Source organism: Alosa sapidissima, chromosome 11, assembly GCF_018492685.1.
Source record: "Alosa sapidissima isolate fAloSap1 chromosome 11, fAloSap1.pri, whole genome shotgun sequence".
NCBI classification, from domain to species: domain Eukaryota; kingdom Metazoa; phylum Chordata; class Actinopteri; order Clupeiformes; family Clupeidae; genus Alosa; species Alosa sapidissima.
This window is the reverse complement of record NC_055967.1, coordinates 845,235-857,280: the sequence shown is the minus strand read 5'-3', so window position 1 is coordinate 857,280 and position 12,046 is coordinate 845,235. Positions and strand designations below refer to the sequence as shown.

General features: G+C 39.6%; 2 long non-coding RNA genes across 2 annotated transcripts; one reads left to right on the top strand and one right to left on the bottom strand.

Annotated features, from left to right (window-relative positions):
- Positions 1-1,933: 1,933 nt before the first annotated feature.
- Positions 1,934-4,064, top strand: LOC121724579. The gene is made up of 4 exons (XR_006035240.1): positions 1,934-2,081; positions 2,161-2,214; positions 2,299-2,360; positions 2,595-4,064. It is a non-coding gene; the product is annotated as an uncharacterized LOC121724579 (long non-coding RNA).
- On the bottom strand, positions 3,800-6,084 carry LOC121724580. The gene is made up of 3 exons (XR_006035241.1): positions 5,801-6,084; positions 5,140-5,239; positions 3,800-3,876 (listed from the first exon to the last, which is right to left on the bottom strand). It is a non-coding gene; the product is annotated as an uncharacterized LOC121724580 (long non-coding RNA).
- Between the last annotated feature and the right edge of the window lie 5,962 nt (positions 6,085-12,046).

Sequence of the window (12,046 nt, the reverse complement as noted above, 5' to 3'; positions counted from 1 at the left end):
CAGACATCTGAGGGGTATTCCAAGTAGGCCTATGTGGTTTAGTGACAAACTTGGGTAAATTGACTCAGAATAAGCTGTAAACCTCCCAGTAGAAAAGCTGTATGATACAGGAAACACGGTTGTGTGTATTTTAATATTCATAGTGGGCTTAACAGTAATAGAATATTCAGATATATGATATATTATAAAGTGATGACATCCAATATAAAAACTGGGAACATAACTAATCCACGTTTGACAGCATAGACAAAAACTGGTTTGATACAAGTTTTAATGAGTTAAATTTACAGAAAAAAATTAAAATTTTCAGTTCAGTGCCATCAAAAATAAAGTGATGAACAGACATTGGTGTGGCATAAAGGAAATGGAGTAACTGGGTTCAATATCAACAGCATTTGTTAGACAAGTTCCATAAATATTGTAAAGTGCAAGTTTGTTTCTGATCCTTAAAAAACAGACATTGGTTTGGCATAGTAAGTGGAACAGTTCATCAATTCAAGACAAAAAGGTGACTTGTCACTTGTACAGTGTCAATGGGTTCATCAACAGCATCTGTTATTTACAGTTCACAGAAAGGTTCCAGCCCCAATGAAGAGATTAAATAAAAAGGAATTAAGAAACATTTTAGAAACTGCTAAGATCAACCCGTTCATTGCAATCAGTAAAGAATCAGGGAGTGTCTTCACAGGCTCAGTGAGACAGAGTTACCGTGATGAAGTTGGTTCTATGATTTCGACAACTGGTGCATGTCATTTTGTATGTTCCCACCTTGCTAAAATTGCTTGGGTACACTTTGGCTGAGAACAAAAGTGCTTCAGACAGCAGGTGGGCAAATAAGATGGCATAGTAAACTGGGTACTCCATAAAAGAGGACTGAGTCAACCAGACGATGGGAAAATGGGACACAGAGTGGCGAATGCAGGTGATGAAGGTGGAGCTCATAAATCAAACATTCAGTCACAGTGTAGCAGATGCCCTGCAGTACTGCAGTGAAGAGCTGCACCTTCCTCAGTTCCAGGGGTGTGAGGAGACCGTTCAGTTAATTCACAGTCTTCTTGAACAAGGCAGTTGTTCTGAAGAGATACAAAATAATAAATAAATGAATGAAAAGGAATTTGAGAGGCATCTTATTCTTGTTAGGGTAAATGACATGTGAATAATACAGTGTTGGGCAAGCTACTTCGAAATTTTAGTGAGCTAAACTATCAGTTACTCTGCCATGAATAAAACACTACACAAAACTACCACCCAGTCAAATGTATTAGTAGCCTAACACAAACACAGCAGTAGGCTAGTTCACTACATAGGAAGCTACTTTAAATTGTGCTAATTTCACATGACAAGAAAAGTGTAGCTTGTCTGGCTAAGCTACTTGATAAATAAAGAAGTTGAGCTATTGAAAAGTTACTTTATTCAGGAAATAGTGAGGCTACCACCAACACACTTATGCTACAAGTAGCAGCTAGCGATTGCCCAATAGGCTAGTCTGTGCCACTTGTGTAAAATTTGCCAGCCAAATCTAGTATGATTTATTTCTACAATAGCCTTCTTGTGTCAGTTGTAATCTAAGTCAGTGTTATGGAATATGACTTATCAAGTCTCAGTTCATAGCCGGGTGAACACCGAGTAAACATAGCCTAGCTAGATGGCTACGATTTTCATACAGTAATATCAAAGATTGCTCCTTCTCAGCTCTCTGGTAATATTCTATTCACAAAATACAACCAATAGTACGGTTATGTTAAATCTTACTTGTGAAAAGTAAATCCCCCGAGTATGGTCCGCCGATTTGAGAAGGAACATGCTGCACAGTGCTGTCATCTTGTGTCTTCTGCTGCAACGCAACGAGGAGTATGACCGGTCCAAGATGGCGGCCGCATTTCTTGTTTCCAGCAGCCAATGCGGCGTCTATGTATATTATGTCTATGGTCACGCCCTCCAGTTAGCTTGCAGGTGGCTATGTACTCATTAGCGTCAATGGCACTTTCTATAAGACCGGCACCGGAGGTGGGCTAGTAAGTGATCCCTAGGCTCCGTACGTCCTCCCTACACTGTGTTCGCTGTGCTGTCACCTATGAAAGGTATGTGCCAATGCTCCTTTTTCACTGCAAACATGTTATTTTAGCCAGATGTTTTTAAAGTGCAACTGTTTGACAACAGGTATTTGGCTGTGTACCAGACGCTTCCGGGTAGTGTTTTGTTGATCTACCGAAGGTATTTACAAGCACTCTACACCGTAGATGATTGAACTGTATGGTCCTTTGGTAAATGCCTTCACGCACATTGTCTTTAACGTAGGTCTTGACTGAAAAGACGCCGTGTACGCGCAGGTTGCACTGTCTATTGGGAGATGCGTTAAGGTAACATTGGCTGTATAGCTTAGTAAGGTTTGCCATGTAATGTGTGTGTGTGTGTGTGTGTGTGTGTGTGTGTGTGTGTGTGTGTGTGTGTACATATGTATGTTTATATGCATGTTTACAGTAACTGGATCTACTATAAGGTGTCATGTTTCGCTGTAAGTCCTTGTGATTTAACTAGCCAATAACCTTTTATTATGTTGTATGTGAGCTATGCTTGTGTGTGATTTTATGTAGGTTTGCGTACTGGAGAGATACCAGGGAGTCCCATTTCCATTCATGTTGAGTGGTGTATTACCACTCCAATACCATAAACAATGGATTTTAACTGTGTTTGTTTACTCCTTTAGAAAGATTGCCACTGCTGCTTTGCCTCCTGTAGATTTAAGTAATTGTAGCTCTTGCCTCATTTTGTTTTCTTTATTTTGTTTTGTTTGTCCGATTGATTTGGCCTAAACATAGGCGTGGCTGGTTTCATTTATCTGCCCTCCGTCGTGGTGTGTCGGCAACAGGTGTGGTATTGGCTGCCCCAGTATTTTGCTGTGGTAATGTGTGATGGTAGTAATGCTAACATCTAGCTTTCTTGACCCAGCCAGTTATTGCCAATAGCCACCATATCTTCCCTTCTCCCCTCCAGAGAAACAGAGTGTTGCAGCTGTTCCGCGGGGCAGGTCGCCGGATCTGAGTCCTCCTCTTCGTGTACTTCACACAGTATTTGTAGTGGTAACGTGCACCTCACTATTTGCAGTGATCACTCTTTGTAGTACCTGTGCCTATGCGAGCGTGTGTGTGTCTGTGAATAGGCAACAGAATCCGCAGCACGGGTGGTGTGTCGGTCTCACTCCTCTTCCAGGACAGGTAACCTCTCCCGAACAGCTGATCAAATTAACCCTACTTGATTACATGTAATATTCCTGGTGGCAGCCACTACCTTCCTCTTGCTGGCCTATTGGGCCTAATATGTACTGCACTCCATCCTGAGAATCAAACCCAAGACTGACTTTTTACTGAATTGCTTGTGAATAAATATTGTTTATTTTTTCATTGAAATACCACGTCTCTGTCATTACTTGCTTATCTGTGTGCGAGAGCCCTCTTGTCTAAATCAAGGTGTTGGAGGTCTAGCTAAAATACATCTTGGTGTGAAAGGCCCCAAGTGGCGTAGTCGAGCACTCTAGAGTCAAGACTCTTGTCATCTGACTCCCGTGGTCACACATAGAATCCACAAAATCTAGTCACATTCATATACCTGCATTCTGGCTGGTGGCTGTTGCTAATGTTGACCCCAAGCCTATTCAAGACCGCTGCACTAACAAGTATCAATTTATGACTGCCACGCACAAAATCTAGTTGAGAGAGCCTAGACAAGCCACATTCATATTTTACCTGCATTTTGACTGGCTGTTGCTAATGTTGAGCCTATTCAAAAGAAAAGACAACTGTACACTAACATTATATTTTATTTAAAATAATGTGGAAATTCAATTTTGTGGTCTTCCACCTGCTGTTCCATCCGACCCTGTGAAGAACAAATAAAAGAGAACAGGTGAGTGCATTTATATTAATTTTACATTCAGTCAAAACTTAAATAGGATATGCCAATAGCTGGTTACGCTAGACTTTTTTGCTGCTGCTGGGTCATTCCTTCGCCCTTGCACTTGTAGCCTAGATCAAGTGTGAGGATGCCGGCGCCGAAGGTAGGCTACCAAGTCGCGGGAATAACGGAGCAGTGGACTGGAGATGCGGATGGTGTTTCTGTATTATTAATATTATTATTATAACTGTGCGTTCAGATAGCCTACCCGGCCGTAAGTATTGATACTGCTCCTTAAGTTTAGTTCAAACTGTTATCAGTCTGTGCTCGTTAGAAGCATTATTGAGTATTGCAAATGCGTTGATATAACGTGAGAGTGAAATGGTCGCGGTATGATCCGGTATATGGTATGCACATTTAATGTACGACGTCTGACAGTTACTTTATAAAGATGGAGATAATCTTGTGTTGATTCACCAGCATATTGCAGCTAAACTGTAGGCCTACAGTTTACATTGCTGCTATAGCTGTAATGTTAGTGAACCATGATTTCATGCGTTTTTGGCTATAAGCTTAATTGTTTTGGAGTTTTGTAGCTTGTTGCACAAAGATGTCTCGCCTAGAATTGGGCTATGTCTACACAAAACCATCGGGTGTATTTCCTCTTACCGCCTTCACACCTTTAACGATAGGCCTACCGGTAAGGAAAAAACTTGCATGCACACAGAGGTGAAAGCGGCTAAAAGTACAGTAGTGCATATGCCAGACCAGTCGATGGCGCCGTGCAGAGGCTTCACATTTAGGCCTAATTCGCGTAGAAGACAAAACATTGTTGAAACGGTTTGTTAAGCTGTCACTTGAAAAAAGGAGACTACATGCAATTTGGTTTTCAATTCAGCTGTTAAAGCACTAAAGTTCATTTTCAAGGTATGTGACTTATGTGGAATTTCAAATGCTTAGGCCTACATATTGCATTAGGTCTGAGCACTATTGGAGAAAACATTAGCATGCGTCAGTCATAGGTTGTAGTAAGCTTAGCTAATGTTTAACTAAGTTAAGCTAATGGTGTGCTTCAGTAACTTGGCTACAAAAGGCTGATACTTTGTGCACATAAATCATGACAGGGGAAAATAAAAAATAATTCACTTCCTACTTCAGCTGCCGTGATAAAGGCCTATTGTTCCCTAATAGTCGGCATGTTCGTATAATTGATTTAAAGGGATATTTGCCTCTCTCGTTTCAACTCACCTTAAACTTTTGGTGTGGGCTGCAGGGGCATGTTTTAAGACCTCAGCTATCAGGAGCTCCACCTCCTCTTCTAGCCCTGGCTTCCATTTCATGATCGCTTCTGTAATAAGATTGAATTTGTGATCAAATTTCAGGCAAACGCTTACAGATATTAGACACTTTATTTTTCTGAAAGCATACGAGTCCATAAACCACAGGACAGGCCCAAAAATGGGCGTGTCACCAACACTCAGGGAGAGATGAAGCTCACAGCTAGCATCTAACTGTCTGTATCATAGAAAGAAAACTGAAACTCACCTGCACAACAGGCCATAAAAGTAAATAAAACACTTAGTAAATAACGTTAGTACATGCCATTTCCCTCGCCACTGACTGTATCGCCATGGCAACACCAAACTGTCTCACAAAACGCTAAATTAACGTAACGTTATTTAACCGTAAAATAATCCACGAAATGTCAAAAGATAGGGAAATGTGTTTAAGATTATTCCCTTTCTAACATAAAAACATCAGAAAACAATAAAAACACTTACAGAACTGAGCTGTATTTGGGTAATGGTGATGGTTTTATACAGTTAGCAGCTAGCATGTTCTGTAATATCTTCATTGAACTCTACACCTAACTCTACACCTACACTTTAGGAAATAGAGTGAAACTCACCAAAACAGTCATACTTTTGAAAGCACCACGAAATTGTCGCTTAGATGTGATGGAACAGACTCGGTTTGGTGATAGAAAAGACGTGAAAGTTGTTTAATTCCTATATAGTTCGGTGCTGTATGTTGTCCCATGATGAATGATTTTGCGTCTTTTCGTTTTTTCCGTTAGGTGAACTTGCTCGCGTCTAACTCATACTAGCTCGTGGCTAGGAAGGCGTCTTAAAGGGGCAGTAACATTAATTTAAAAGTGGTGATCATACAAATTATTAAAGTTGAAGGCTTTTGGTAACACGTGTATTTATTAAGAAATGTCTTACAAATTAATATATAGTAATAAATATATATGTTAATTTAGTCTGTTTTATTATTCTATTTTGAACCATTCAGTTGTGACCAAGCATGGAGATTACTTGGTCACACTTATCTGTGAGCTACAGGCATAAAAACAAGACCAATTTGTCAAACCCAGCTAGTTAGACACAATTGTTCTTTTATAGCTGCCCTCGCACACTTTTTCATTTCGCTGGATATTTTATTCAACTGTTTCTCAGCATAATGTATGTATGTGAACAGAAAGTAAGACATTCTTACCTTTTTTTTCCTTTTCCAGGAACCGAACTGAAGATGCTGGGATCCACCATTTTAAAGACGACTTGAGGCAAAAGGACATCTTGACAACCCTCAGCTGCAACAGCAGAACCAGCCCCTCTGCAGCTTAAAGGCCGTGTTGCAGGGTTCATTTTCCAACGAATTTGCACAATTTGCTTGTTGATAATAAACATTTAAACTGTTATCCATTGTATTTGATGTTGTTGGGTATCACAAAACGGAATATAATACGAAAAAGCAGGTAATATTTCACAGCATTTGAAGTGATTCTCCTTTCCCCCACAATGCATTGCATTACGTCACCTTGGGGAGACTACAGACCAAAGCCCACCTTGAGACCCTTGAGAATAACGAGAGAGGAGTAAAGAGAGACGAGTAAGGTATTGTTCAGCAGTAGATAGCGCAGATTATAGATAAATATATAGGCTATAGATAGCCTAGATATGTATATAGACAGATAGATAGCTAGATAGATCATGTCATTATGCTGGTCACAGGGGAGCTCCTCGACCAGCGGCCAAAATGCACTCGCTTCCCTAGTTACTGCAGCTCTCCACCACAGTTTCCATCGGGACGGCACAGCCCACACAAGCACCTGCAAAACTGCGACTTGCCCATATTATCTCCCTCTTTGGTAAGCCGTACCCTGACGATGTCAATGGCAATCAATCACGAGCAGTAGTTATCGAAAATATTCATGCTGAAGACACGACCAGCCTAATTGGCGGCGGCTAGAAGCTAAGTAACTGGGGTGGCTCACAGGTGGGACTAAAAAGTTAGCCCAGCTAGCTATCATGATGCTTCATATTCTGATCTTCTGACTAAGTTTGCCCAGTAGCCTACTTATCTGAACTAACGACATGATCACTATCACTAGATATAAAGAACATGTTGACTTTCATTCGGTGCTGTTCACTGACAGTAACAAAAAAAGTGTCGTAATGTTATAAGCATAATACATTGAACTGAATAGGTGCATTATAGCCTCATAACGAGGCCTCTCAAATTCAGAAAATTGCATTAAACTAAAATCGGAAGACATTGTTATCTTTGTTAGACCATAGGGTCGTTGTCATATAAATGCTGTAACGAAATTCGAAGTGTAAATATACAAACTTTATGTTGAAAGTGTAACCGCGACCGTTTCCCATAGGAATGAATGTAAAACATATACCCTCCAAAACGAGACCTCCCGAAATTCTGAAAAAATACTAAATTGATATCAGGCACCGTTATTACCATTGGTAGATCATAGGGTAGCTGTGATATAAATGCTGTGACGAAATTCGAAGTGTAAATATACAAACTTTATGTTGAAAGTGTAACCGCGATGTCCATTGAAATGCATTGAAATGAATGAAGCACAGATCAAGTAGTCCCCAAAGTGACGTCATCACCGAATTGCGTACAAAAAACCCGCTAATGCTAAAAACAACAAAAACTGGCATTTAACACCATTTGGAGACATTTTTAAAATGATATACATATATTGAGTGCTTTATGTACCCATTAATCAACAGTGGTGTTTAACCTGCAACACAGGCTTTAAGGACAACGTCAGCTTGATAGAAAACTGGGGGGCAGTTACCTTTGGGGTCTAGTGTTTCCCTGTCCCTTATATGCCTTGTGAATCACTGTTTTAAATCGGAGATGCCGACCACAGTCTTTGTTTGTTGTTTCCGATAGTATTTTGAAATAGCCTCTTATATAGTTCTGTTAATTGGGCAAAATGTCCTGCGTGAGAGTGTGATTAGTAAATAATATACCCATGGCTGTATTACATTTGTGCTGCACCTCAAGCCTTGTCCATACAGCACCAGCTTGTTCAACGCATTTCTTGTCAGGCCATTATTCCTAGTCTACCTGTTCAAGTGGAAGCATTTGATGGGTTTACTTTCTTTCTATGTAGTGCTACTCTGTGTGCTACTTTGTGTGTTTTGTTGGAAGGTCTGTGGAAAATTGTGTTTATAAGGCTTAGCTTGACCTAGGACCTTGGACCATGGCGAGTTTTAGGGTGTGCAAGTGAGTTTATGCTGTGTAGTCATCTTTTTTTGGTGGTCTTGGTCCTTTGTAAAATAGAAACTTTTATGTTGCCCTCTGTGTGGGGTTGTTGAGGTGCCAATAGCTGTCCTCTGAAATGGAAAACAAAAACAAACAAAAAACCCTCACAACAGCATTGGTGTTTTGCAGAACTTGCATAGAATTTGTGACCTGATTAACATAAAGGTTTTTAGCATGTATTCAACAGTAGTCGGAGTACTAAAATTCAAGATCAATGACTGTACTTTGTTTCAGTCACCTCAAAACAATCAAGATTCCTGTTCATGGCCATTCTTCATGACATTGCAGTACTGTATGTTGTCATTTGTGCTCTCATCAGAGTATTATCATTGCAATTTTTCATACAGATGCAATATTTTTTACTGTAATTTCTGTTTGATTACAAAATTAGTATTGTGGAGTTTTTGGGAGAAAGGACTGTTATTGTGGCCAGTAATTGGATAACAAAAGGGAGATCTTAGTCAAAACTGCACTAGACAGCATTAACATTAGGATTGGATTCTGATTAGCAGTCAACTGTTTTAGCTACTCTCCACCTCAGCCGCTCCAAGGCCTTCATGCTCTGTACTGGTTGACTAATGCCTACCCTGCAATGTGGTTTGTTAGTACATCAATTCAATCTGTGAATTTGACTTCAAATGTTGTTTTAATAGAAATAATTGTCGTTGTGATTTATTTATGTGGTCCCTGTATATGCATTTAAAATAAATGCTTCATCAATTCAGTATCTGAATATATGTCATTGCTATTTTTTCAACTGGGTCAGAGTTTGTGGAACTGAGAATTGTTATGTAGTTCTGGATTAATCCTAGTTGAGCACAAATAGTTTCTGTGGGAATTGAGTCATCCCTAGGTAGTGAATAAACAATGCAAACCAGTGGTTAATTTTTCCGGCTCGAAGATAGTTTGACTTAGAAAAAAATCTGTTATTTTGTAGCATGTTAGCCTATGGGTTTTGCTTTGCTGTCTGAAGGTGAGCCCTTTATTGTCACTATAAAATGGAAATACAAATTCTAAACTAGAAATTGTCATACATATCCAGCATAGCATTCAAACCTAATCTTTGTGCTGGACATGGAAACAACCTTTAATACTCGTATGGTGTAATTCTGAACTTTGACGTATCACGGTAAGTAAATGACCACAACACTATGTCGCCGCAACATTACTTGCGTTACCAAGTGGCAACGTTATCAAAATTACCAAGCCACTACGTTGCGGCAACGTAATTTGTTTACTTAATGGCAACTTCCTGTAGGCAACGTTGTGGCAACGTCACTCACAGTACCAAGAGGCAACGTTATCAAAATTACCAAGCCACTACGTTGCGGCAACGTAATTTGTTTACTTAATGGCAACTTCCTGTAGGCAACGTTGTGGCAACGTAATTTGTTTACTTAATGGCAACTTCCTGTAGGCAACGTTGTGGCAACGTCACTTACGCTACCAAGAGGCAACGTTATCAAAATTACCAAGCCACTACGTTGCGGCAACGTAATTTGTTTACTTAATGGCAACTTCCTGTAGGCAACGTTGTGGCAATGTTGCCACAACGTTGCCAGAAAGTAATGTCGCCATGACCAAATGGCAACTTATAGGCAACGTTGCCATTTGGTCGTGTGTTAGCTGGGGTAGCGTTTGTTTGTCAATTATTGATGCATACTCTAGACAACGTTTTTGTTGACAAACCATAGCCATTTGTGTTGAATCTTTTTAATATTATTTGCCCAACGCACCCCCTTCAAAAAGACTGTTGTAAACAATAGCTATTTCGGCGTATTTGTTCATTTTGCCCCTAACAGATTCAATGTTCACTACACCTCGTTTGTGCGGCTCCTCGTTTTTTCTAAGAGATTGGTAGCACAGTGAGCTCACAACGACACTACCATCTAGGCCTACTACGTTGGAGACTATACAAAAACAACATGCATGTAATAATTTCAAAATAAAATACTGGATAATTTCTTTACACAGCTTTATTGAAGTGCATTTACAAGCTGTTTGGATCTGATGTTAGCCACCTAGCTAGCTGACATCAACATTACCTTCACAAAACATAAACTGTTCATGGAACAATCTTTATCTACAATCCAATTCTGATGGTTTAGTAGAAGTAGGCTACAGGATAATTTTGTTACACTGCTTTATTGAAGTGCATTTAAAAGCTGTTGTGTCTTATCTAGTATTATCCATCTAGTTATCTGGTATTAGCCATCTAGCTAGCTGACTTGACTTTACCTTCATATTTATAAACTAAGCGATCCTAACTGGATTCCATGAACAATTTATATCCCTGCTTAGTTTTCGTGTGATGTTACACAATATCTGCCACCTGTGACCGATTAGTATTTGGCAGATGCCGCAAATTCCTTGTAAACTTGTAGATAGCTCCGATAACATTAGTTTCTCCAGAGAAGAATGTCTAATAGGAAGAGAATTGGCACTGTCTGGTTACTTCCGGTTTCTGGACTGGTTGCAGTTCCTCCTCAGATTCCACTTGAGGGCGCTCGCAGGCGAGTGCAGAATGCATGGAGGTCTATGGAGCTTTACCCTTCAATATCCACTTTTCTCTGTATATAATTTTTTGAGTAGTAATTTGAATGTTGCATTCGCTAGGAGAGGCAAAGAAAATACACACTGTTGATTCTTATATTTTTTGAAGTCACGTAAGTCTTCTAAAAAGTCTTTCAAATATGTCAGTGACATCATTCATTAGCACAATGCTAGCGTGATATAGGTAGGGAAAGTGAAAACCAGTGCCCCAAGTGGTTGCGTTCCTATCGAAGAGCAGCTCCAATGTTAAGTCCCATAGACCTATTTTTTTTTTTTTTTAAATACTGTGAAGCCAAATCAGCGATCTTATCCACCAAAAATATTTTTCAGTGTCTATACAGTAATAATCTTCTAACTGTGAAAATGTCAGACCATATTTTGCCTTATTTAAAAAAATCGAAATTGCTCCTTTTGTTTCATAAACGAACTACAAAAGAAGTCACGTGACTTTACCCTTCGACGTTACTCACGGTAGCATGGTTTGTTTATTAGCCTGGTTAGCATTGCCACTTAACACTTACTGCCAGCTCTTCATGTGAGTAGAAGCACAACACCAGTTATCCAGACATAAAGGTTATCACCACGCGGTTTACATCACCTTCCGTTATTACAAAAATATGTAAGCCAGTTAAGCAAATTGCTGTATTGATCAGTTAGAGATTAAGCGCCCAAACCTGTGACGTCACATGCAACTGTAGTTTGTTATCACCATGTTACGACAAAAACTCAAAACAATTCAACTGATCCTAAAAATAAGGTATGACCACTTGAAGCAATAGAGGTGACCCCAGTGCCTAACATATGGAAGGCATTAAATTAAGATCCCAATGTGCACCGAGATATATTTAAAAAAAAAAAATCCCATCCCCTCCGCTAAACTCTAGGAACGCAACCACTAGATGGCGATGAGATTACTTTCCCTCCCTATGGGCAACAATGACCCAACCTGTAAGAAATGAAAAGGACATAAGTACTCGTTCATTCAACTTTTGATCTAAAATCTATATTGAACTTGCATAAACTA